We start from the raw sequence: 26,696 nt of genomic DNA on the forward strand, positions 1-26,696 counted from the left end.
CAAGGTTTTTGTTTTGTTTCAAGTTGGGGAGTATCAATACTTAAACATGAGTAAATACTGAGAAGACAGATCTAGTGGAAAGGCTAAAGATGGAGAGGCTGCAGTAATCAAAGGAGTAAAGCACTGAAGAGGCAGAACAATGTGGCACACCTAGAATGAATTGTCTTTGAAGAGGCCAAGGATCATCTCAGGCTTTGATATTGGACAGACGGTAAAACTGCAGATGAAAGTATTTGAAGGAGATTCGTTGGAGGGTAAGTTGAGAAAGTGCCTACGTGGCTGTTTCTATTCTCTATGAAAGAAAAGGAAAAGATGATGGGGTCAGAAGCTCAAGGGAAGGGGTGAATAGCTGCTTCTTGAGGAATGAGAAAAGTCCTGGCTACAACTGGAAGGGTTGCCAGACTGTTTAGATGAGGTGGAGATTGGCACCCATGACTCACCATTGATTGAATTTCTCTAAATTTGCATTCAGGTTTTGTTACTGTAAATACCTACAGAGATGGAGTATTTTTGCAATTGGAGTAAACTAAACTGAGAGCACTACTGAAAATAAATCAGAATCTGAAACTCAGATAAATTTGTGGCTCAAAAATTCACAAAACTGGGCTTCCCTGGTGGCGCAATGGTTGAGAGTCCGCCTGCCGATTCAGGGGACACGGGTTCGTGCCCCGGTCTGGGAGGATCCCACATGCCGCAGAGCGGCTGGGCCCGTGGGCCATGGCCGCTGAGCCTGCGCGTCCGGAGCCTGTGCTCCGCAACGGGAGAGGCCACAACAGTGAGAGGCCTGCGTACCAAAAAAAAAAAAAAAAAAATTCACAAAACCCTACCCAATAGATAAAATTTCAAGTGTGTGGAAAATGAGAAATTTGAAAAGATCCTATACATAGTATGTAGGAAACAAAATGAATTCTGTAGCTTTAATTTAAGCAATAATTTCCAAGCAATTATTTTCACTTGTCCTCTCAGTAATTGACCTTACAGGCAAGAGTTGACTAAGGCTGTTTTGAAGGGCAAGCCCTTATAGGTCAGTTGGTATCAAGCTTCAGCAGAGGAAGGTGGGGAAATGCGAAACCTAGATAAAAGGAGGTTTATGAGAGGCCATCCGTACACAGAACGTGGAAGAAAGCCAGGGCATAGCTAAACACTGAGTTTCAGATCTGTAACATCAAAGCAAAGAAAAGGAGAGGTAAAAGGAGAAGGGCTCTTCTGGGGGAAAGAGTCAACTGAAATGAAAGTGATGACGGCAGAAGAGGAAGTTTTAATGAGCAAGGCCATTGCTCTACTGAAATTCGGGAACTTGGGGTCTAACCCTCCTCTGCCACTCCTGGTCTCCACTCCACCTTTCTTAGCCTCTGTTATCTCGCCTGTCAAAAGTAGACTTGAACATTGTGATCTTTAGGGGAACTTCCAGCTCTTACACTCTTAGGATAATGAATTTTAAGAAACTTGCAAGGGAAAACTTCCTCGGCCTCTGCATGAACAGCAGAACTGAGCTGAAAGGACATAAAGGAAGTGTGGTTTCATTAAGAAGAAACAGTGAGGTGCTTTTACAACAAGATGTTTCTATGACCATCTGAAAAAAAAGAAGAGACGGCAGAATGAACATGGCTCATAAACAACTCTACAATTCTCTAGGTACTGTTTGTGGAAAGGAGAAAAGGACAGTAAGTCTTGACACCTCATCACTTTCCCACATTCTCTTATCAGGGAGAAGTATTTGGGGAGACTGTTCTCTTAGGAGTGACAGTGGGGCTGTTCTCCCACACAATCAGAAGCTGGGTCACCCCGAGCACAAGTCCTAAAGACTGGCTCAGACATTTCCACCTGTGAATGGAAAATGAAAAATGTAAAGTCAGTGCAGTAAGCTGTTTGGTAGGACATGACTTCTTCAATTAGTAGAACTCCTTTATTCTGAGATTACTTCTTTCCTATTATGGGAGCAGAAAATTGTTCTTTCCTTCATGAAGTGATAACAGTAGATGATTGGTTTTCATTTTTATTTATTTGTTTGGTTTTGAGTCCTTATTGGTAAAAATTAAAACCACAATCTTATGTTGGTGCATTATTCAGAGCTCTGCAGAGAAACAAAACCAATACGGATAGGTAGATAGGTAGGTTGGTAGGTAGGTAGGTGGACAGAGAGATGGGGTGGGGAAGAGGTTCATTGATTTTAGGGAATCGGCTTACTCAATTGTGGGTGCTGCAGGCTGGAAACTCTGGCAAGAGTTGATGTTGCAGTCTTGGACCTAAAAGCAGTCTGGAGGCAGAATCCCTTCCGCTTCAGGGAAACTTAGTCTTTTCTCTTAAGGCCTTCAACTGATTGGGTGAGGCCCACCCACATTAGGGAGTTATGGAGCATAATCTGCTGTGTACAAAGTCTACTGACTCAAATATTAATCATATCTAAAAAATATTTTCACAGCAACATCTAGACTGGTGTTGAAACAACTGGGCACAAAAGCCAAGGCCAGTTAGCACATAAAATTAATCATCACAATTGATTCACATGTTTATTTTAATATTCCATGAATTTAATAAGTCTGGAAACCATGGATCCGGCGTTACCTCATCCAGGCAGTGGCCTCTAAGCAGCGCTACCTCAAACCCCTCAGCTCAGGTCTCTGATTTCCAGAGAAGGAAGTGTACTCAAGAGGTTCTTATACTATTCTGAATTTTTCCATGTGTTCTAAGAGGGCTTAGAGGAACAGCTTTTCATTATTTTTTAAATAATCCTTTGTGTAAGAAAGACAGTTATCTAATTCTCTTTTTTCTCTTAACATGGTGTTGGTCTTAAATTATTTGAAGACCGAGTTTTATACAAAAAGTAAAAGATGTATATGGCCCCTAGTAGATTCAATACGCAGTAATTTTAGATAAATCACTGAAGGTTTTATAACATTGAATATTTGGTGTACCGCTCTTACTCTCCTTGCTCTCTCCTACCTCCACCCCACAAATAACTCTCCAGACAGTTATTCTGCATCAGAGAAAGATGTCACTCAATCTCAACCACCACCAGCCCAAAGAGCACATTCTTGAGGTAAATGTACACAGTGCTGGGTGGGAGAAGAGCTCAAGAGTGCCCCACGACTAACCGGGTAAATAACTAAATTGCGGGCTAGCTCGTTTCGGGGAGTTGGCTCCCTTTGTCCTGATCAGATAGCTCAGAGACTAGGAAGGGCAGCATCTGGGCCCCCTGCTGAGTTTCTCCCCACTGTTGCTGCCACACTACTTCTCACAAACGCACCCCAAAAAATGTGGGGTCCTGGGCACTGCTGCTGCCCTACAGAGATCGGGGAGCTTCCCTCACTTAACAGAAAAGGCTGGAGGAGTTGAACTAGTGACATGCAAAACCCCATTTCCTTTGCTTCTTCCACCTCTTCTCATCCTCATACCTGTTCGAACAAAGTCCAAGCCAGCAGATTTCATGTCCTGCAGGGCTCTGCTGCCCTTCGTCAGAGTACAGATGGAATTTCTCTCCCAGATTGATACAGATGGGGCTCATCTCAGAGAACAAGTGAACCAGCATGTAAGATGCATAAACGTCATAGGAGACCACTAAATATGTGGTGCTAAAGGGGACTTTGAGAGTCTCATAAGTTTTATTTGATTTGCTCTTGTTTTATTTTACGAGAATGCTTTCTTCAAAAAAAAAAATCCTTCAAGTACAACTAAGGTGTAATATATATGAAAGTTGAGCTGCTGCTGCTCTAAGTGAAAGACAATGGAGATTATCACAGCACAGCCCACTTTACATCCTTCTCAGTGACTATCACCCCAGTTCCCCAAAACTGCTACCATGAACCCTGGAAGCAGCTCTGAGTGACCTACAGTCCCTGGGTATCTACAAAGTGCCAATTAGAAACTGCTGATCTAGTCTCATCCCCTTAGCTGGCCTAAATTGCTTAAGAAGCTTCCAAACATTCTACAGAACTTTTTTTTTTTTTTTTTGCGGTACGTGAGCCTCTCACTGTTGTGGCCTCTCCCGTTGCAGAGCACAGGCTCCGGACGCGCAGGCTCAGCGGCCATGGCTCACAGGCCCAGCCGCTCCGTGGCATGTGGGATCTTCCTGGACCGGGGCACGAACCCGTGTCCCCTGCATCGGCAGGCTCTCAACCACTGCACCACCAGGGAGGCCCTCTACAGAACTTTTTAGCCACAGAGGCAAAGACTGAACCGCAAATCTCCTGATTTCATTTCCAGAGCTCCCATGATATGATACCACCTCTGTCTGGACTCCTAGTTTTTATTTCTCTGTCTAAAGGAATTGTAGGACATTCATCCACACTCTGAGGGACCACAGAAACAGCCAGGAGGGGAAAACAGAGGGAAAAGAAAAGCCAGGGTAAGTTTCTCCTGCTAGGCAATGCAAGATTTAGTCTGAACCGGGACAACTGCTAGTGAATCCAGAGGGTGCCTTATCTGTCCTCATTCTGGAAGGCAACCAGGATAGGCTACAAGAATAGTTCCCATCAGAGCCTGAAGACAGCAAGTGCCTTTCTTATATCAAAAAGGCAGTTTTAGCAAAACTCATTGCTATGAAATGTCAAAGCTTATAAATGCCCACTGCTTTACCTAGAAAATAAAGGGAAAAACATACTCCACAGCTCCTGACTGTTTCTTCAAAACAGAGGCGAAAAAGTCAAATATGATCACAGTCATATATATTCAAGGGACTGTGCACAGTGTGGGTGGAATTTCCTCTGTCAACAGAAGGAAATGGCAACAGTGTGTGCAAAGCCCCAAATGTCCTATATTAATTATATTATATTTATTATATTATATTATAGTATATTACATTACATTATATTACATTACATTACATTATATATTACATTACATTACATTATATTATATTAATCTCTTGTAGAAATGGCATATTTCTGTACCATACCCTAGAACCATTGAGAAGAAGGCTAACATGGGACCAACAAGGAAGCTCAATATGAAGCCTAATTCCAATCTCATACCTAAGTGAATTTGAAATGGAAACCTAGTTAGCTACAAAGAAACTTTAGAACAAGACCTGAAACTGTTAGTTAAATAACCCTCTTCTTACCCATTACCAGTAACTTACTGCTCATTAGAAGTAAAAGGAGGACCTATCCAATTACTCACTGCTCGGGACTGCTGGAAAGCAAGAATCCCTGTCTGCTGCAGCCTGCAGCTTGGCCACACGTCAGGGTGTGCCGCCAAGTTCTTCTGACCAGTCAACTTAGGTAAAATCTCATGACTGGAGACACTAGAAGTAGCACCAGCAAAATGACCTGAGAAAATGCACAAAGTTTATGCTGCCCTTTTTCCTTTCCTTCTGGAACAATTCAGTCTAAGAGCTATTAGCTGGGACAAACAAGGGTGGTGTCCACAGGGGTGTAGAGGGGTAGGGCCACTGGTATGGGGTGTTAGAGTTGGAGCAGGTGGGGGGGTGCTCGTGCAGGCTCTCAGGCCGCCAGAGGGGTGAGGAGGGCACCCATGGGGGCATCAGCAGAGATAAGAGCCTGGATGTGGGGTGTCGGAGCCCCAGTGGGCTGAAGAGGGCACCTGCAGGGGGAAGAGTGGCAATGGAAAATTGGTAACACACACAGAGATTGATCAGATAAGTAAATATATTAAGGATAGGGCTTCCCTGGTGGCGCAGTGGTTGAGAGTCCGCCTGCTGATGCAGGGGACACGGGTTCGTGCCCCAGTCCGGGAGGATCCCACATGCCACGGAGTGGCTGGGCCCGTGAGCCATGGCCGCTGAGCCTGTGCGTCCGGAGCCTGTGCTCCGCGACGGGAGAGGCCACAACAGTGAGAGGCCCACGTACCGCAAAAAAAAAAAAAAATATATATATATATATAGAGAGAGAGAGAGAGAGAGAGAGAAAGAGAGAGGATAATGGGAGCCTGGTTTCTCATTCCTGAAGGAGTTACAAGTTGGAAAGGGAAAAAACTAGAAGGATCCCTGTGGGTTTGACTAGAATTGAAGATAATGAGGTAAACTCATCATTTTCAAATAGATATGTGCATACATGTATATATATACATACATGCACAATCAAACATACCATGTGTGCTTGTCCACTGAGAGAGTCTGGGAGAGTGACCTCCAACAAAAGCAGTGGGTACACATAGAACTCAAATCTTAGTTTCTAAAACCACTCTCCACTAAATCAGCACCCTTTAGGGAAGTGATTGATTTTAGTGCTGAGGCAGGGAGAGAACAAGATGAGTCTTTTTGTCCCCAAAAAGTCCTCAAAACATGATGTGGACATGTCAAAAGAACACAGAAGCTATGTTGAAGGGGCTCCATTGACCAAATGGGAGACAATTTAAGTATCAAAATAGTGAATTAGTTGAATAAAATTTAAAAATATGTGTCCATACTGATTTTTAAAAATGAATAAATGGAGAGTTTGTCATGAGAGGTGGGAGAGTTATTAATGCCAAAATCTCAGCTCCTGTGCACCAGTGCCAAATCGAATCTCGGAGACAGAGTTTTGGGTGAAGTAGAAAAGAATAGCTTTATTGCTTTGCCAGGCAAAGCGGGGCACAGAGGGCTCATGACTGGAAAACTGCATGTCCCAACCTGGGAGGATTTGGTGAGGAGTTTTATAGCAATGGTTCAAGGGCAGGGTGGCTGATAAGATTTGAGTGTGTGCAGGGCCTGTACGCCTTTAATCTGGTCTCAGGTAATCTCTATTTTTTTTTTTTTTTTTTTTTTTTTGCTGTAAGCGGGCCTCACTGTTGCGGCCTCTCCCGTTGCGGAGCAGAGGCTCCGGATGCGCAGGCTTAGCGGCATGTGGGATCTTCCCAGACCAGGCACGAACCTGTGTCCCCTGCATCGGCAGGTGGACTCTCAACCACTGCGCCACCAGGGAAGCCCTCAGGTAATCTCCTGATGAGCTTCTCTGGTTCCTTTAATCTGGCCTCAGGTGGTCTTCTCTGGAATGAAGAATGCTAACTCCATTTGCTGGGGAGTTTTAGTTCTGTAAAGAGCTCCAAGATATTGTTATGTGTATACCTTGAGGCAGAACCAGGAACTTGCCCCAAGAATGCACTATTGTTTCTTTGCTGCTCCTCCCTTGTCTTGCATCCCCTCCCTTCCCTGATTAGCAACTGTTCGAACCTGCCCTTTGGGACTCAGGGAAGGTCATGGAGGCTGGAGTCTGTTCCTACAAACAAATAATGGAGGACACAGAAAGGTTTCTGTGCCCCGGAGCCCCACAGGGTGCTGCTCAGTTTCATTACCTCATCTCAAATTATCTCCCCCTAGGGGGCTTCCCTGGTGGCGCAGTGGTTGAGAATCCGCCTGCCAGTGCAGGGTACAGGGGTTCGAGCCCTGGTCTGGGAAGATCCCACATGCCGCAGAGCAACTGGGCCCGTGAGCCACAACTACTGAGCCTGCGCATCTGGAGCTTGTGCTCCACAACAAGAGAGGCCGCGATAGAGGCCCGTGCACCACGATGGAGAGTGGCCCCCGCTTGCCGCAACTAGAGAAAGCCCTCGCACAGAAACAAAGACCCAACACAGAAAAAATAAATAAATAATCTCCCTCTAAATAATTATTATTTACAAAGAAGAAAAACTTTAAGGCTCCACCTTAATCAAGTGATAAAGCAATGTCAGGAAAGGAGGCAAGAACATACAATGGAGAAAAGACAGCTTCTTCAATAAGTGGTGCTGGGTAAACTGGACAGCTACACGTAAAAGAATGAAATTAGAACACTCCCTAACACCACACACAAAAGTAAACTCCAAATGCATTAAAGACCTAAATGTAAGGCCAGACACTATTAAACTCTTAGAGGAAAACATAGGCAGAATACTCTATGACATAAGTCACAGCAAGATCCTTTTTGACCCACCTCCTAGAGAAATGGAAATAAAAACAAAAATAAACAAATGGGACCTAATGAAATTTAAAAGCTTTTGCACAACAAAGGAAACCGTCAACAAGATGAAAAGACAGCCCTCAGAATGGGAGAAAATATTTGCAGATGAAGCAACTGACAAAGGATTAATCTCCAAAATATACAAGCACCTCATGCAGCTCAATATCAAAAACACAAACAACACAATCCAAAAACAGGTGGAAGACCTAAATACACATTTCTCCGAAGAAGATACACAGATTGCCAACAAACACATGAAAGAATGCTCAACATCATTAATCATTAGAGAAATGCAAATCAAAACCACAATGAGGTACCACCTCCCACCAGTCAGAATTGTCATCATCAAGAAATCTACAAAACAATAAATGCTGGAGAGGGTGTGGAGAAAAGGGAACCCTCTTGCACTATTGGTGGAAATGTAGATTGATACAGCCACTATGGAGAACAGTATGGAGGTTCCTTAAAAAACTAAAAATAGAACTACCATATGACCCAGCAATCCCACTACTGGGCATATACCCTGAGAAAACCATAATTCAAGAAGAGACATGCACCACAATGTTCATTGCAGCACTATTTACAACAGCCAGGACATGGAAGCAACCTAAATGTCCATCAACAGATGAATAGATAAAGATGTGGCACATATATGCAATGGAATATTACTCAGCCATAAAAAGAAACAAAATTGAGTTATTTGTAGTGAGGTGGATGGACCTAGAGTCTGTCATACAGAGTGAAGTAAGTCAGAAAAAGAAAAACAAATACCATATGCTAACACATATATATGGAATCTAAAAAAGAAATCGTTTTGGGGCTTCCCTGGGGATGCAGTGATTGAGAGTCCGCCTGCCGATGCGGGGGACACGGGTTCGTGCCCCGGTCTGGGAGGATCCCGCATGCCGTGGAGCGGCTGGGCCTGTGAGCCATGGCCGCTGAGCCTGCGCGTCTGCAGCCTGTGCTCCGCAACGGAAGAGGCCACAACAGTGAGAGGCCCGCGTACCGCAAAAAAAAAAAAAAAAAAAAAAAAATCGTTTTGATGAATCTAGTGGCAGGACAGGAATAAAGACATAGAGAATGGACTTGAGGACACAGGGGTGGGGGGCCAGGGGGGAAGGGGAAGCTGGGACGAAGTGAGAGAGTGGCACGGACATATATACACTACCAAAAGTAAAATAGATAGCTAGTGAGAAGCAGCCGCATAGCACAGGGAGATCAACTCAGTGCTCTGTGACCACCTAGAGGGTGGGATAGGGATGGTGGGAGGGAGGCTTAAGAGGGAGGGGATATGGGGATATATGTATACATATAGCTGATCCACTTTGTTATACAGCAGAAACGAACACAACACAGTAAAGCAATTATACTCCAATAAAGATGTTAAAAAAAAAAAAGTTGTTATCAGGGAGTGAGGGTAAGGGTGGAGTGGGAAGAGGCATGAGACTGCTATTTCTTATAAGAAATACAATTGACCTTTTTTAATAATATAAATGTGTAACTATGATAAAAATATTAAATTGGAAAAAATTTAATAAAAATTCGTATCTGTTATTCTTAGGTCTTATTCACTGAAGCCTAGAAGATAAACAACAAATATTATAAATTAAGACTATTCAGTGATAACAAAGTATGTGAAATAAAAAAAATACATGAAAAAGTTTTCACAAAGGAGAAAATCATTTAATGTCTTTTAACACAAATCCTGATCTTTAGGGTTTGAAATGTTACCAAGTTGAATGAAGCAATTCAGAAAGTTTAGTGAATACTATCGTGAGTTATGGTTGGTAATAAATACTCTCTAGCTAACATTTGTAGAGTCTTACTGAAGGGCAAAAACTGTTCTTAGTGCTTTATACCCGTTATCATGTTTAACTTTCACAATTTCTCTATGATGTAGGTACAGTTAATATTCCCATTCTACAGATGAGGAAACTGAGGTACAGAGACTTTAAAAACCTAGCCCCACATCACACAGAGGGGTGAACTCAGAGAGTGTCACTCTAGCGCCTATGTATTTAATCATTACACTGACAGTTTTAATTCTTTAGTTCTATTCCTCCTCAAGTTTAATCAGTCAGCTAAGATCTAGTAATGTTGTCCCTCAAAACATCTCTAAGAGCTATCTCTGCCACCATGACTATCTCAGCCTTAATTCTAACCCTGCTATTTAATTCCTTGATTACTAAGAAGACTTCTAATTCCTCTCTGTGATGCACTGTATGTTTGTGTCCGCCCAAATGTCACATGTTGAGGCTCTAACCCTCAATGTGATGGTGTTAGGATGTGGGGCCTTTGAGATGTATTTAGGCTTTGTATAAGGTCAAGAGGGTGGGGCCTCTCTCTCTCTCTCTCTCTCTCCCTCTCTCTCTCTCTCTCTCTCTCTCTCTCTGCCTTGTGAGGACACAGGGAGAAAGCAGTCGTCTGTAAGCCAGGAAGAGAGCCCTCACCAGGAATCGAATGGCCAGCAACTGATTTTGGCCTTTCCAGCCTCCAGCACTATGAGAAATAAATATCTGTTGTTTAAGCCACCCAGCCTATAGTATTTGTTATAGCAGCCCGAGCTAATATACTCTCCCTATACATACTGCTATACAGACTGTCTCCATACTGGTCCATACTCAAGGCTATCTCCCAAGTAAGCTTTCAAAGACAGATTTATCCATGTCACACTCCTACTTAAAAATATGTGAGGGTATGGTGCCTGAGGGAGGGTTCAAATCCATCAGGAGGGTATTCGAAGCTTTGTACCATTGGACTCAGTTAGTTTTACTAACTTTTTTCTTTTTTTAATTTTTATTTATTTATTTATTTTTGAATTTTATTTAGTTTTTTACACAGCAGGTTCTTATTAGTTATCCATTTTATACACATTAGTGTATTTATGTCAATTGGGCGATTCGGAGATTGGGATTGGCGTATACTTTTACTAACTTCATTTCTCACTACACTTTTCTATGAAATGTTCCCTCCAGCCAGTTCCCCAAACACATCCAAACAAATGTTTGGATATACATCCTATATCTCTCTGCCTTTATATATGCTCTCTGGCCGTTTCTGGAATGCCGTGCCCCTGTTCTCTCTCCAGAAACTTGTTTTTACCTTTTAAGATACACTCTAAGAGTCCAATCTTCTGAAAAGATTTCTCCAAATCTCTGTGCTCCCATAATACTTTGCTTATAGCTCTATTTTGGCAAGCATTTATTTAGGGTCGGTCTCCACCAAAGACTGAAAATGCCCTATGGGCAAGGACAGAATCTCCTTGTCTTTGTATCCTCATCCCTTGCACATTAGTAGACTCTCATTAAATTAATGTTGAGGGAATGAATTGAATCTAAGAATATACTCCTTCCAAATTTTGATGGCCATTAACTTTGGCCAGAATAGTAGATAATTTTAACAAGTAGAGGTTAAGTTTACAGATAATCTTGCTTATCTAATTTCCTAACATTGCAAATTTCCTGCAGTTCCACATCCAGTTCACTGATCAACTATCAAACTGAAGGATAGCTTGTCATTACATCTGCAGTGATTTTGATGGCCATTAACTTTGGCCAGAATAGTAGATAATTTTAACAAGTAGAGGTTAAGTTTAGAGATAATCTTGCTTATCTAATTTCCTAACATTGCAAATTTCCTGCAGTTCCACATCCAGTTCACTGATCAACTATCAAACTGAAGGATAGCTTGTCATTACATCTGCAGTGAGTGACTTGCCTGGGGAAAAGTACACGTCACACATTTACATTTTGGCCTTAAGGTAAAAGCACTTTTCTGTTTTCTGAACAGAGGAAGAGTCTTGAAGCCTAAAACAGTAAATTCAGTGCTGATTGTGGTTAGCAATGAAAACCACTTATAAAAATATAGTTTTTTGGAGGCACGTTCCTGGTCTCGAGCTGGTATTTGTGACCATTATCAACACTGATGAGCTACCAAATTCCAAAGTCCCACACAGATGACTTGTGCAAACAGAACTTGTAACAAGCTATTCAGCCAAAACCTTTTAACTGCTAACTATCACTGGTGACCTTAAAACTTCCACTGGAAGGAAAGGCCTAACATTTACATGAAAGGTCATTCTGGGGTAGGGTGGTGAGACGGATGGCTAAGGAGAGATCACTTAGGAGGCACCTGCAATAGCCTAGATGGAAGGAGACAAAGACATTTCTTTGAAGTACTCTGATGTACTATTATTTGAAGTAAAGACTGCCATATCTAGAGACACACATGCGCACACACACTTTCAGTGTCTGTGTTTACCAGCACATTTGAACCTACAGATTATATTCTTTTCTGGGTAGCAGTAGTATAAAAGAAAGAACACTAGACTAAAAATCAGGATATCTGACCAGAGGAACTTGGAATAAATGATAATAACAAATAATGATCACAAAAAGTGATATAATAATCACTAATGATTTCCATATATTAAATGAGTTAGTCCTCTTAATAAACCTAAGAGGAGGGGACTTTTACCTTACAGGTAGGAAACTGAGGCACAACAAGATTTAGCTGACCACATCATACAGTTGTACATAGTGATGCTGGGATTTGAGAGCAGGCACTCTGGTTAACTGTGTCTGGGCTTGTAGCCACTAGCTCCAACATTCTAGTATCTGTTTACAAAATATACTGCTCTTATCACTCATGAGTTTTCCCACTTGTTTGGGTTTCTAAGCATCGGGAGATTTGTCTCCAAACAGCCCTTATGCTAAAGAGTATCTATATGAGAGGAGAAATTATACATTCAAATAGTCATGCAATATTAATTAAATGGACTATATCATAGGTGATCTTTTAGTTTACAAAGTAGGAGACAACTAATAAAGGATGCTGTTTCTTCAACCATCATTCACCTGCCTATTCATGAATTTATCCTTAGGTCATAAAAACTCTCATTTTGGGGCTTCCCTGGTGGCGCAGTGGTTGAGAGTCCGCCTGCCGATGCAGGGGACACGGGTTCATGCCCCGGTCCGGGAAGATCCCACATGCCGCGGAGCGGCTGGGCCCGTGAGCCATGGCCGCTGAGCCTGCGCGTCCGGAGCCTGTGCTCCGCAATGGGAGAGGCCACAGTGGTGAGAGGCCCGCGTACCGCAAAAAAAAAACAAAAAAACAAAAAAAAAAAACTCCCATTTTGTAACAGGCACATAAACGGACGCCTCCTATAATTCAATGATTTTATACCCCATCACCTCCTGCATCCACTTCAATCCCACAAAGTGAAAAATGCTTCTTTTAAAAAACATAAAGTAAAAACCACATCGAAATCACTGTAGATTTAACCCTTCTGGTACCCAAGAGTGTTTTCTCTGGAAAACCTCTAGAAGCACTATTCAACTCAATACTAACTCTGGCAATATTGTATCACCTGATACTAACAACACCAATTAGTGTTCAGAAATTAAACCAAGTGAGAGCATTTGAGTGTCCTGGATGAGATAGGCACCTGGGAGGTCTGCAGTGCTTGAGTGGCTAGCAACCTGATCTCAGCAAAAATGTCTGATAAACTCAACTTGCCTTATAATTTCCCAACTCCACTTCCACCAAGATTAAACTTCAGGATTTTATTTCTTTACCCAGAGCAGGAACATATCTGACCGTGGCTGTTTCTCAGCCCGCCAGTTTTATGGGGGAGTGAAATAGACTGTATTGTGTTATTAAACCATAACCAGGCAGTAAATTACAGGGAGGAAAACAAAAGCAAATTCTGCCGAGCAGGATGGGTTTTTTTGTTTGTTTTTTAAGTGGACGACTTTACCTTAGTCTGAATGAGCAAATAGTACAACGTTTCTTAAGAATTTGTTATTATACTTCATCCTTATTTGTCTTTAGCAACAGAAGCAATATTTGAAAGAAACAGTTTCCACATGGGTGAAGGTGAGCTGAGAGGATACTGGTGCCGTAGCAGTTTTGACAGTTTCTAAGTAACCCTGTTTCAGTAATTCTTAGGATTTTGCTTTTGAATCTGTGGACAAACATACAGGGGAGAAGATCAAACTCAAATATTTCAACCTTCTCAGCTTTCCTTGAACTGCTGAGGGTTGGCAGCAGCGAGGGTTGGCAGCAGCATATTTTGCTCACGGAGATCAAATTTTTTTTTTTTAATAAATTTATTTATTTATTTTTAGCTGTGTTGGGTCTTCGTTTCTGTGCGAGGGCTTTCTCTAGTAGCAGCAAGCAGGGGCCACTCTTCATTGCGGTGCGCAGCGCCTCTCACTATCGCGGCCTCTCTTGTTGTGGAGCACAGGCTCCAGACGCGCAGGCTCGTAGTTGTGGCTCACGGGCCCAGTTGCTCCGCGGCATGTGGGATCTTCCCAGACCAGGGCTCGAATCCGTGTCCCCTGCATTGGCAGGCAGATTCTCTGCCACTGCGCCACCAGGGAAGCCCCGGAGATCAAAATTTTTAAGGAGGAGTCAATGGGGAAAGAAGGAAACAGAGCAATGTCATAAAATACACAAAAACCAGTCTTTGCCCCAATAGTGTTAAGACTATGTGTGCCTGGATAGGGGTGTGGTGAATGGTGGTTCTCGGGTAGGCTGAAAGTATTGGCCTCCCATCAAACCTATTTCTACCTAATTTTTCAAACCACTCCCACCCCCAGAGCTGGAGCAGAATTTGGGAGATGAAGGCCACAGCAACTTTGTACCAAATAGCAAAGCACAAAACTTAGTAGCTTCTCTGCTTGCTTCAATATTCCCTGCTTCCTTCAATAATGACACAAGCAATCACCGAAGGATCCTTATTAAACACTATGTGTGTTACACTATAAAAGCAAAAAAAAAAAAGAACCCGTACATGAATGTTCTCCACCTACACACACCAACCCCCCATTATTCAAAACAACATTGAGGGAAGAAAATTGAAGTGACATCATCATGCATCATAGGACGGAAATTAATGTTTTTATTTGGTAGAGAACCTGAAGTTCTAAGAACCTGCTGTCGTTCTCAAGCCCACAAAGCTTCAAAATTCTGTTGTAGCAATTTTGAGAACAGAGAGAAGTTCAAGGTCAAAACTGCCCATAGCAGGGGCTCTGGATCTTTGGCAGCCTCCCTTTTCAACAAGGTCTCAGATTCTAAAGAATTGGGGGGATTAAACTTTATACCTTATTTTTTTTTAAGTCAAGTGAAAATGTTTCCTTAATATAGTCGTAAAATTCTTAAATCTTACATAGTTTCTTTAGAAACAGATTCCCTTCCACTGTCTGGAGAGTTAGGAAAGCTGTTTGCATAACAAATAACAACCATCAAAAATTTTCATCAGAAGACAGGAGACTTTTCCTAGAAGTTCAAGAGGTCTATGACTTTTGAGGATGATTCACCTGTAATTTTGCTGAGAAAACGAATTAGCTCTTGCTCAAGAGGGTTCTGTAAAACAAGGCTTTTTCAAGGATCTTTGAAAAACGAAGAAAGTAGAGGGAAAAAAATGAAACCAGTATATGGGGTGGTGAGGACAGAAATTATGCTCCTTAATAAAAATATGGGGCTTCCCTGGTGGCGCAGTGGTTAAGAATCCGCTTGCCAATGCAGGGGACACGGGTTCAAGCCCTGGTCCGGAAAGATCCCACATGCTGCAGAGCATCTAAGCCCAAGAGCCACAACTACTGTGCCCACGTGCCGCATCTACTGAAGCCCGTGCGCTCTACAGCCCGTGCTCCACAAGAGAAGCCACTGCAATAAGAAGCCTGCGCACTGCAACGAAGAGTAGCCCCCCCACTCGCTGCAACTAGAGAAAGCCTGCGCACAGCAACAAATACCCAACACAGCCAAAATAAATAAATAAATAAATTTATTTTATAAATAAATAAATAAAAATATGAAAGAGCAGTCTGTTCACTACAGCAAACAGAACTGTGTAGTCAAAACAGTTATATCTTGGAATAGGAGATAGCCAGTGCCTGAGAGAAAAAATAAGAGCATACAGAAACAAGTATTGTACTACTCTCGAACATTTTTTAGGCCACCTCTTAGATCCTAGTACAGTAGTCCCCCTTTATACATGGTTTTGCTTTCCATGATCTCAGTTACACTTGGTCAACTGTGGTCCAAAAATATTAAATGGAAATTTCCAGAAATAAAAAATGCATAAGTTTTAAATAGTAAGCCCCTGCAGAGTGGCATGAGGAAGGAACTCTTGTGTGGTCCCACTCCCTGAAGCCAGGGATCTGAATCACTCAGTTATCAGATTGACTGTCACTATATCATAGTGCTGCTTGTGTTCAAGTAACCCTTGTTTCACTTAATAATGGTCCCAAAGTGAAAGAGTAGTGATGCTGGCAATTTGAATATGCCAAAGGGAAGCCACAAAGGGCTTGCTTTAAGTGAAGAGGTGAAAGTTCTCAACTTAAGGAAAGGAAAAAATTGTATGCTGTGGTTGCTAAGACCTACGTAAGAAAGAATCTTCTATCCATGAAATTATGAAGAAGGAAAAAGAAATTTGTGCTGTTGTTTTCCTGCCGTACTTCAAACTGCAAAAGTTACAGCCACAGTGCAGGAGAAGTGGTTAGTGAAGGTGGAAAAGGCATTACATTTGTACAATAATATATTTTGAAAGAGAAAGACCATATTCACAAAACTTTTTTACAGTATATTATTATAATTGTTCTATTCTATTATTAGTTATTGTTGTTACTCTCTTACTGTGCCTAATTTATAAGTTAAACTTTATCATAGGTATGTATGGGTGTATAGGAAAAAACGTAGTATATACAGGGTTCGGTACTATCTGTACTTTTAGGCACCCACTGGGGGCTTGGAATATATCCTCCACAGATAAGCTGGGACTACTGTATCTTAATATGGTAGCCCTAGAAGGAGCTTTAGAGACACTTCCATTCTGACAAACTTAAAAGGAAAAATTTGAGGCCACTTCTGAGGCACTCATCCACCACTTCTGTAGACACTCCTCAGGTACACTTCCCTTTGTGAAATCTGTCTTAACTCCCCAAGCAGAGAGAGGGGGCTCCTTTTCTAGGTTCACAGAGCCCTTATTCCTATTGCTACCATTCTGGCATGGGTTACAACCATATTATTACTTCTTTACATGTCCATGAGCACCAGTTGTTAAGAAGGTGTGAACTAGTACTTATGTCTATTTGTGTTAACATCCTCTGTGCTTGCATGAAAATATGATAGTCACTAATTATTAGGGAAACACAAATCAAAACCACAATGAAATATCATCTCACGCCTGTTAGAACAGCTATTATCAAAAAGGCAAGAAACAACAAGTGTTGGCAAAGATGTAAAGAAAAGGGAACCCTTGTACACTGCTGGTAGGAATGTAAACCGGTGCAGCCATTACAGAAAACAGTATGGAGGTTCCTCAAAAAATAAAAAATAGAATATGATCCAGCTATTTCACTTCTGGGTATGTATCCAAAGAAAACAAAAACACTAATTTGAAAAGATATATGCACCCCTACATTCAACAAAACATTATTTACAATAGCCAAGATATGGAAACAATGTAAGTACCCATTAATGGATGAATGGATAAGCAAGATGTGGTATATAAATACAATGGAATGTTATTCAGCCATTAAAAAGAATGAAACTTGCCATTTGTGACAACATGGATGGACCTTGAGGGTATTATGTTAAGTGAAATAAGTCAAATGGAGAAAGACAAATACCATATGATTTCACTCATATATGAAATATAATAATAATAAATTAAATAAATGAACATATAGATACAGAGAACAGAGTAGTGGTTACCAGAGGGGAAGAGGGGGAAGGGTGAAATGGATAAAGGAGGTCAACTGTAGGGTGACAGATGGAAACTAAACTTTTTGCGGTGAACATGACGCAGCATACACAGAAGTCAAAAGATAATGTTTTACTCATGAAACTTATATAATGTTATAAACCAATGTTACCTCAATAAAAAAAAATACTTTAGAAAAAGGATCCTCAGGACTTCCCTGGTGGCGCAGTGGTTAAGAATCTGCCTGCCAATGCAGGGAACACGGGTTCGATCCCTGGTCCTGGAAGATCCCACATACCTCGGAGAAACTAAGCCCATGCGCCACAACTACTGAGCCTGCGCTCTGGAGCCCGAGAGCCACAACTACTGAGCCCACGTGCCACAACTACTGAAGCCCGCATGCCTAGAGCCCGTGCTCCAGAACAAGAGAAGCCACCGCAATGAGAAGCCTGAGCACCGCAACGAAGAGTAGCCCCTGCTCACAGCAACTAGAGAAAGCCCTGGCGCAGCAACAAACACCCAACGCAGCAAAACATAAATTAATTAAATAAATATTTTTTTAAAAAGAAGCATCCTCTGTGCTTAGCAAAATTTGACTCAATAAATGGGTATTAACTAATTGATTGCTCAATTAAATGACAAATTATTGCATAAGGAAAATAAGGTCACACTCATTAACTGGCTACTCAGATCACACAGCTACTTTGTATCAAATTACCTCTCCTCAAAGTCCAGCAAAGTGTTTTTATTATAACAAGAAAAATTCCATAATGAAGCTTGGAAAAACCTTAGGTCATCACCCAAATGTGTGCCAAAATTAGCTAGCTCCTTTTTTAATATTTAAACGCTAACACCGTGCTAGAAGAGAATCTGAAGCTTCAGAGCAAATGCCAAAAACAATTTGGTTCAACATAATTGTACCTCACTTTGTCTGGGGATCTGGCGCTGTGCTGGGAATAAGGGCACCAAGACAGATGGCACAGATGCTGGCTCCCAAGGATGGTGATCTAGCAGGCCCTTCATGGAAATCACAGGTATTCCTTTAATTTTTTAAAATAAATACAATTGCTTCTGAGAAAAATATAATATATGTAGTTTTTTAAACAAATAAAAGGAAAAAGATGGAGTAAATAAGGAAAACGGCATCAACACTAAGCTCTGGTGAGCTCTGGGGCGGTGGGGGGAGCGGGCTGGGGTTCTGCTGCTCCCAGCCAGCCGGGCTATTCAGTGCTCCACTGGGGTGATGGGTTGGTGGTGTCCTTGACATTCTTTCTTAGACCACCATAGTCCATATACACTAAGGGCCATGCCAATGCTTCAGTGCTCTGTTCCAAGGGGGAAAAAGAGCCATACCATCACAACATGGAGAGTGAAAAGGGCCAGGAAAGTCAGCTCGAACACCAGCCTGATGTTCCACCATCTACACCTGCGTCATACAACTCAACCCCCCACCTCCCCCTCCCCTCCTCACTCAGTCTTTCCCTGGCATTTGCTTTCTCTTCCAGAAATGGCTGGAAGTCTCTGCATGGCCAAGGTTAAGACCAACTTCATGGACATGTGACCTGGGCACTCAGAAGGGTCCCACACTTGCTCTCTACTCTGCTGTTGCCATCTTGAAATTCTACATAATTTTTTATCAAAGGATCCCTCATTTTCATTTTGCACTGGATCCCACAAATTCCGTTCTTGTGCCCTCATTCTTTTGAAATCTAGGCATTAGGACGGTAACAGAGAAGAATAAACCTGACTCCCAATAGCCTAAAATATACCTGATAGCTCATTCTCAAGGCTCTGCCTCCCAGGCTTGAGTTTTAAAGGTATAATAAAAAGTTGCAGAACAGAAAATAATTGCCTTGTTGGAGTTTTATAGGAACATTGTGACAAGACCTACTTGGACAGCTGCAAGAACAAAGGACTCTGGGACCAAGAAGTTTGCAACAACTAGCCACACCCCCTCCCCGTTTAGTATAAAAGAAACCTGAATTCTAACTCGGGTAAGATGGTGCTTTGGGACACTAGTGTGCCATCTTCTCTATCTGCTGGCTTTCTGAATAAAGTCTCTATTCCTTGCCCCAACACCTCGTCTCTCGATTTATTGGCCTGTCGTGCAGCGAACAGTACGAGCTTGGACTCCGTAACAGGACCACACAGGTTCCCTGTCAGCACAGCACATGACCTGTATGTGGTATATGGCATCCCAGGCCTTATCGCAACAGAGTATTGAAGTCTAAACAGTGCTTGACCTTCAAGTGCTACTGTCCTTTCTCTGGGAGTTGAGGAATACAGTACAAGGATTTACTGTATGGATTTACAGATTCCCTCACAGGCTCAAGGGAGCAATAATTTCAAAACAATGCCAGTTAGGAAGGTTGATCTTCTCATCAGTCACAGACCACTGACAAACTGGCACAATCCAAACTGTTTCTGGGTCTCTCAAACATCCCCCTGGGTAAAGAGATCAGGGCTAACTGGACAAAAGTAACAGAAGCATAATTATGTTACTACACTGTTATTACACTCACACTACTACTATAGCTTATTACAATGGGTCTCGAAATCCAGTGCCTGAACGTGCGGCGTCAGTATCCCCTGGGAATTTGTTAGAAATATACAGTCTTAGATCTACTGGATCAAATTCGGGGGAGGGGGACAGCAACTTGAGTTTAAGAAATCTATCTAGGTGATCCTCATGGCATTGAGAACCACTGGCTCATTAGAAATGGAAGAAACAATATCTTCTCATTGCAAATATACAGCATCAATTACTAAAAATGTCCTCTACCATTCAACTTATAGGAGGAAAGTTACACTTTTTCATTCATTTATCTACTTCAATCATAATTGCTTTTATGCTTATGCTAAATACATTCGTGTGTGTGTGTGCGTAAGCCCCTCAAGTGAGCCAGGCACTGCATTGGATATAACGATAATGGTTTGTGTCATAAAAGGGCTTATAATCCAATGCAGGTGAAATATGAGAGGCAAATTAATAAATATGAATAGCTCTGTCCAGAACGCTGGATGAGAGATTCAAGAAAGTGCAGCATGTGTTTGGCCAAGGCAAAAATCACATAGTTTGTTGGGGCAGCGTTAGGGAAAATTTACTGAATGCACAGTGCAGCCAGAATTTTGATGTGCAGTGAATGGGGAAGAGAACCTTCCTGGCACGCAAGAGCACAAAGACAAGAGATGGAAAAGAACAGTGTGTGTTTCCAGATGAGCATCTAATTCCATTGCATTAGAGTGTAGATTTTTGAAAAGGATTAATCTGAGAACAAAACAAAGAAAAACCAGAATACCAGTGTGGGAACAACTTTTGGAGGGAGGGCCCTGAGAGCGAGGCAGAGCTCTGGCTTCTGATGAGTGAGAAGGGTGTCCTGAGGCCTGTAATAGAGGCGAGTAGAACAAGTTTCTCAAGTCCCTTCTCTGTCTCAGCCAGAACTCCACCATGGGATGCCAGGCAAAGCACTTAAGCTCTCTGAAACACTGTTTTGACAAAGAGAAAAGCATATATGTCCTTCTATTTCACAGGTAAAATAAGATGAGCAGAAATGAGTTGAAGCCATTTGGAGACAGAGCTACGTTTCTGGACCCACCACTGGTGAGACTAGATATTTCTTCATGGCTCTTTCTTCAGTAGCCAATGCACAGGACGCTATTTGTAATTCGCCTTTTTATTCTTTCACATCAGAATCCTTCATGGGAAATGGGGACTTTTTTTCCAAGTCAAGAGTAATTCGTAGTTTGGAAAGTTGTCCTGGGCAAGGCTATGGTTAAGCTTCCACTTTTAGACACCAGGCTTCTAGCACATCCGTCCCCACTCCCATCTCCTGCGTGGTGCTACTCAGTAGCCGTAGGCCTCTTTAAATCCAGGGTCAAGAGACATCTGTGACAACATGATGGGCTCTGAGGCGGGGGAGGATATCATTTGTTAACTACCTTTCTAGCTGTTTCTGCCTATTTCATTACACTCACTCTTCCAGACTTTTCTAAGCCAAGGCAAAGAAATGTGGGCAAATAAATTACAAAAAGTCAATTAAAAAAATATATATATATATATGCTTGGAAAAAAGATTCTCTCTTTTGAATGTTAGTTCTTGTGGGCAAAGACCATCTATGGTTAATTCTGAATTGCACTCAAATGATATAAAGTCATTTGATACTCTGAGGGCCTCAGAAGCAATAATAAAATAGCTAGGGGAAGGTAAAGTAGTATTACTTCTATGAACGGCATGTTGGCAATGCCCATCAAAATTTAAAGTGCATGTAGAATGTGAGCCAAAGTTATACTTCTATTCCTTATCTTACAGATATACTCAAACAGGCAAACTGGCTCTGTACAAAGTTGTCCAATAAAATATTGTTTGTGTTAATATTTCTTTAAAAGGGATTAGAAAACCAAAATGACCATGAATAGGGAACTGGCTAAATAAAGTATAGCCATAGAATACTTGTCAACCAGAGCAAAGAATGGGGAAATGCTTTATGTACTGATAGGGAGAAAGCTCTAATATATAGTGGTTTTGATAAATGTGGTAGCACAGTGTGATAAGTATATTACCATAAAAAATTTTAAAAGAATTTATATATATTTGTTTATACAAAAAATATGGGAACAAAAGAAATAACATTGGCAACTTATAAGGAAAGAAATTTGAGGACGTGAGATGGGAGAGACTTTTCATTGCATATCCTTTGGTTCCTTTGGATTTAGTTGTGTAGATGCATTACCAATTAAGAAAATAAGTGAAGAAAATAAGAATTCTAAACAGGTTTAAAAAATAGCTAAATTATTATTATTATTATTATTATTTGCAGTACGCGGGCCTCTCACTGTTGTGGCCTCTCCCATTGCGGAGCACAGGCTCCGGACGCGCAGGCTCAGCGGCCATGGCTCATGGGCCCAGCCGCTCCGCGGCATGTGGAATCTTCCCAGACCGGGGCACGAACCCGTGTTCCCTGAATCGGCAGGTGGACTCTCAACCACTGTGCCACCAGGGAAGCCCTAAAAAATAGCTAAATTATTAACCTGAAAAAAATTTCTAGTTTTTCTTAACATAATCATTCTAAAAGACTGTCAGTTTTGAAGCTCTTTTTTCTAGAAGCTCAATGAAACTTCTCCACTCTAAAAATAATATATATTTACTTATTTATTTATTTATTTATTTATTTATCTATCCTGCTAAGAAAAACAGGATGAACCAAGTATCCTTCTTTGCCCTTACCTCAAAGAGACAAGGCCAAAGAGATGAGCCAGAGAGGAAAAAGTCACTGGGAGAGCAATCATGAAAAATATGTGAAAGTGTGAAAGGGGAAGCTACATTAGGCCAGGTATTTATTTCGATGTCCCTTGCTTCAGAAAAAGATGCCATTGGACTTAACAAATTATATGCCCGCAATAATGCAAGGTCCATAAAAATAAACCAGTTGCTCAATAAAAATTAACTAATCACTCACTCAACGAGCACACAAAATTTGGTAATGAAACCAGAGAAAGTCATTGCATGTGGCCTCATAAAGAAATCACCATGCCAAGTAATGAATAACTGACCCAATAATAGCCTTGCAGTAGTCACTGTAAGTTCACAGTGCTGCTATTTATAATATCTTTAAGCACAGGCCGAAGTCATAATCACAAAACATAACTGAATACAAGCAATTGTACAAGGGCCCAAAAAACAATGAAATCTAGATAGGTAGCCCTGCCACAGTCTGTTTAAGTTAAGGATGGATTTCAGATCATCTGAGGAAAGGAAGGACTGCATATTTTTCAAGCTGTCCTCCATAAATATCACTCTTCTCAGTGGGCTTTTGCATCATACTGAGTGGCTGTGAATTTAATGTTACACTTCCTGACAAGTGCCTGAGGACATTCTCAGGTGCTGCTTTAGGACAGAATAATGGCTTTTAATCATCAGCAAAGTTAGCACTGAATTAACAACTTTTAACATAAGCTGAAGAGTGTTTCCATCCCTTGTGGAGGTAGAAGATCTAGCTACTTCTGCATAGAAGTGAGATGACAAAAGGGTCAAGATTTCCCTTAAGAACATTTTAGGCCCATTCCAACATAGGCATGAATGGAAGATTGATGCTTAAAACTTGACCAAAATTTAATTTTTTTTAGAGTATTTATTTATTTATTTATTTTTTTAATTCTGGTGTGACTAAGGAATATATATATATTTTTTAACATCTTTATTAGAGTATAATTGCTTTACAATGGTGTGTCAGTTTCTGCTTTATAACAAAGTGAATCAGTTATACATATACATATATCCCCATATCTCTTCCCTCTTGCATCTCCCTCCCTCCCATCCTCCCTATCCCACCCCTCTAGGTGGTCACACAGCACCAAGCTGATCTCCCTGTGCTATGCGGCTGCTTCCCACTACCTATCTATTTTACGTTTGGTAGTGTATATATGTCCATGCCACTCTCTCACTTTGTCCCAGCTTACCTTATTCCCATCTTACTCCTAGGTCCCTAGGTTCTTCTGACCGTTTTCTTTCTTTCTTTTTTTTTTTTAGATTCCACATATATGTGTTAGCATACAGTATTTGTTTTTCTCTTTCTGACTTACTTCATTCTGTATGACAGTCTCTAGGTCCATCCACCTCACTACAAAAACTCAGTTTCGTTCCTTTTTATGGCTGAGTAATATTCCATTGTATATATGTGCCACATCTTCTTTATCCATTCATCTGTTGATGGACACTTAGGTTGCTTCCATGTCCTGGCCAAAATTTAATTTTTTTAAAATAATTTTAAAAATATTAAAAACAAAAATGTCATGCATTTTTATTATCAATTATGCGAGGCTTTAAAACTGTTGCAAGACCATATAGTATATATTAGCTTTTATAGTGCTAATGCACAACTAACAGCAAACTTGATTAGATTAACAGAAATCTGTCTTAATTGCACCTTTATATATCACACTAGAGAGACAAATGCCACAAGGTCAGCAGAAACATTGAGTTCTGAGCACTTGAATGGCAGGATAACTTTTTTGTGTTGTAATCCATCACATAAAGAATAACAAAAGGAGGAAATTCTGCAGTCTCACGTTACAAAAAAAAACGTACTGCTGTAAAATATTAAGAGGGAGTAAAGGATATCTGTAACACAAAGTAACAACTAGTATCAAACAGCAAACAAAACCTTTAAATAAAAATATCAAAATACACATAGCAACTGAGCACAAATACTGCATTAAATACAGTAAAGATTTAATAGGACTAGTTAATAAAAGACACAAATATAGGGGGAGCTAGGGCAACCAGTAAAGACAAAAGGCAAATCAGTAAAAGACAAAAAGGATTATAACTTTTAAAAAGTTTCTGTAAAATCTGCAGTGTTAAAAGACAACAGGTGCCCATTTGTTGGCTGTTTTTCATTCGTAATGATGCCTACTTTGAAAAAATTATCAAGAATTTAAAGAATTTCATGGAAGAACCAAGTTTTTCTATGATATTAAAATCTTTTAATGTACAGTGTTAGGTATTATATGAATGGAAAGACACCCCCCAAAAATCGTGCTCCAACTAGGGGAAAAACAATTGTTCTGATTTTTTTCCCCAAAATTTAATATTTTTGCCCGAAAAAGATAAAGACATGTGTAATCAAAAGTTCATCTTAGTCATTTTTTAAAGCCAGAAATGCACTGAGAGAACATTTAAATTTCAGTAAATGGCTTCATGGTAAAAGACCAAAAATAAACAGGTTACAAAATGTATATCTTGCTAACTAAGTCAGTTGACTTACATGCATGTAAGCAAAAAGCCAGTTGAATGTTAGAGGAGGCTTAAATAAGAAAGCTGATTTGGCTACATTTTATCTGAAGTTATTCTTTTTGGCAGTGTATCAGTTAGAATAAGTTTCAGCCTTGTTTAACAGAAAAACCAAAATAACAGTGGCTGAAGTAAGAGAATTCTTTGTATATAAAAGAAGTCTAAAGATAGGAAATTTGGGGCTGGTACAGTGGTTCAGTAGTCATCAGGGACCAAGGTTCCTCTGATCTTTTTCCTCAACCACCCTTAGCCATCCCAGGATGGTTTTCATTTGCAAGGTCACCTGCATGGTCCAAGATGGCAGCTGCAGCTTCTGCCAACATGCCCAAGTACAAAGAAGGAGGAAGAAAGACGGCACAACACCCAACTGAGTGTTGGGGAAATATAATTAAAAACAAAATCTTCTCCCAATCTAGAAATCCTCTCCACAAAAGAAGTAGAGAACCGGTTTGCAGGGCAGAAGTTGAGACACAGATGTAGAGAACAGACGTATGGACGCCAAGGGGGGAAAACTGCGGTGGGTTGGGGATGGTGGTGTGCCGACTTGGGCGACTGGGATTGACATGTATACGCTGATGTGTATAAAATTGATGACTAATAAGAACCTGCAGTATAAAACAAACAAACAAAACAACTAATACTAAACTTTCTTTGGGTTATTTGTATGGAAATATGTTAATATAAATGTTTCAGACATTACATGAAATTTATAAAAATTTTATATGTTCTGGTATAATGTTATAAGTCATAATTCTAGTTATTACTTTAAAATGTATATCTCAGAAATAACTAAATTTCCTTGTCAATTGCATTATTATGAACTCTCATCAAATCTTTAACCATGGTTTTTAAGTCTTTTGTCATTTACAGACAGTTCTGGGTGTACTCTGATGCTTTTGCAAAAATGTTTCTATAAAAGGTTTTCATCTTCAAGGAATTCATGGAAAAGACTCTGACAAGTACAGGTTTCTGATAACTGACTATACTGCTGAACTGAATGAATAAGCATTTTCAGAACTCTAATGGAAAACTGATGAAGTCATAAAAGTGCTAACAAAAGATCAAGATGAAAAAACAAAATTAATTACATGGGACTGAGTGAACTGATGAGGATGATTATAATTTTTGTGACTGTTTGAATAAAAAAAAAAAATCCCCACAAGGACTCAGAGGCAAAAAATATACAAATCAACTTTCACTGCAAAGAAAAGGAGCTGTTACAGTGGAGGATTACTGGACTGAATGTCAATATTACGACACAGTATGAGTGTGTTTCGTGTTTGGTAATTGCAATCGTTGCTTTTGCTGTGGTCATCCATTTAC

This window comes from Aethalodelphis obliquidens, unplaced genomic scaffold (genome assembly GCF_003676395.1).
Source record: "Aethalodelphis obliquidens isolate GAN/ISIS:26980383/991018 unplaced genomic scaffold, ASM367639v1 scaffold1, whole genome shotgun sequence".
Classification (NCBI taxonomy): domain Eukaryota; kingdom Metazoa; phylum Chordata; class Mammalia; order Artiodactyla; family Delphinidae; genus Aethalodelphis; species Aethalodelphis obliquidens.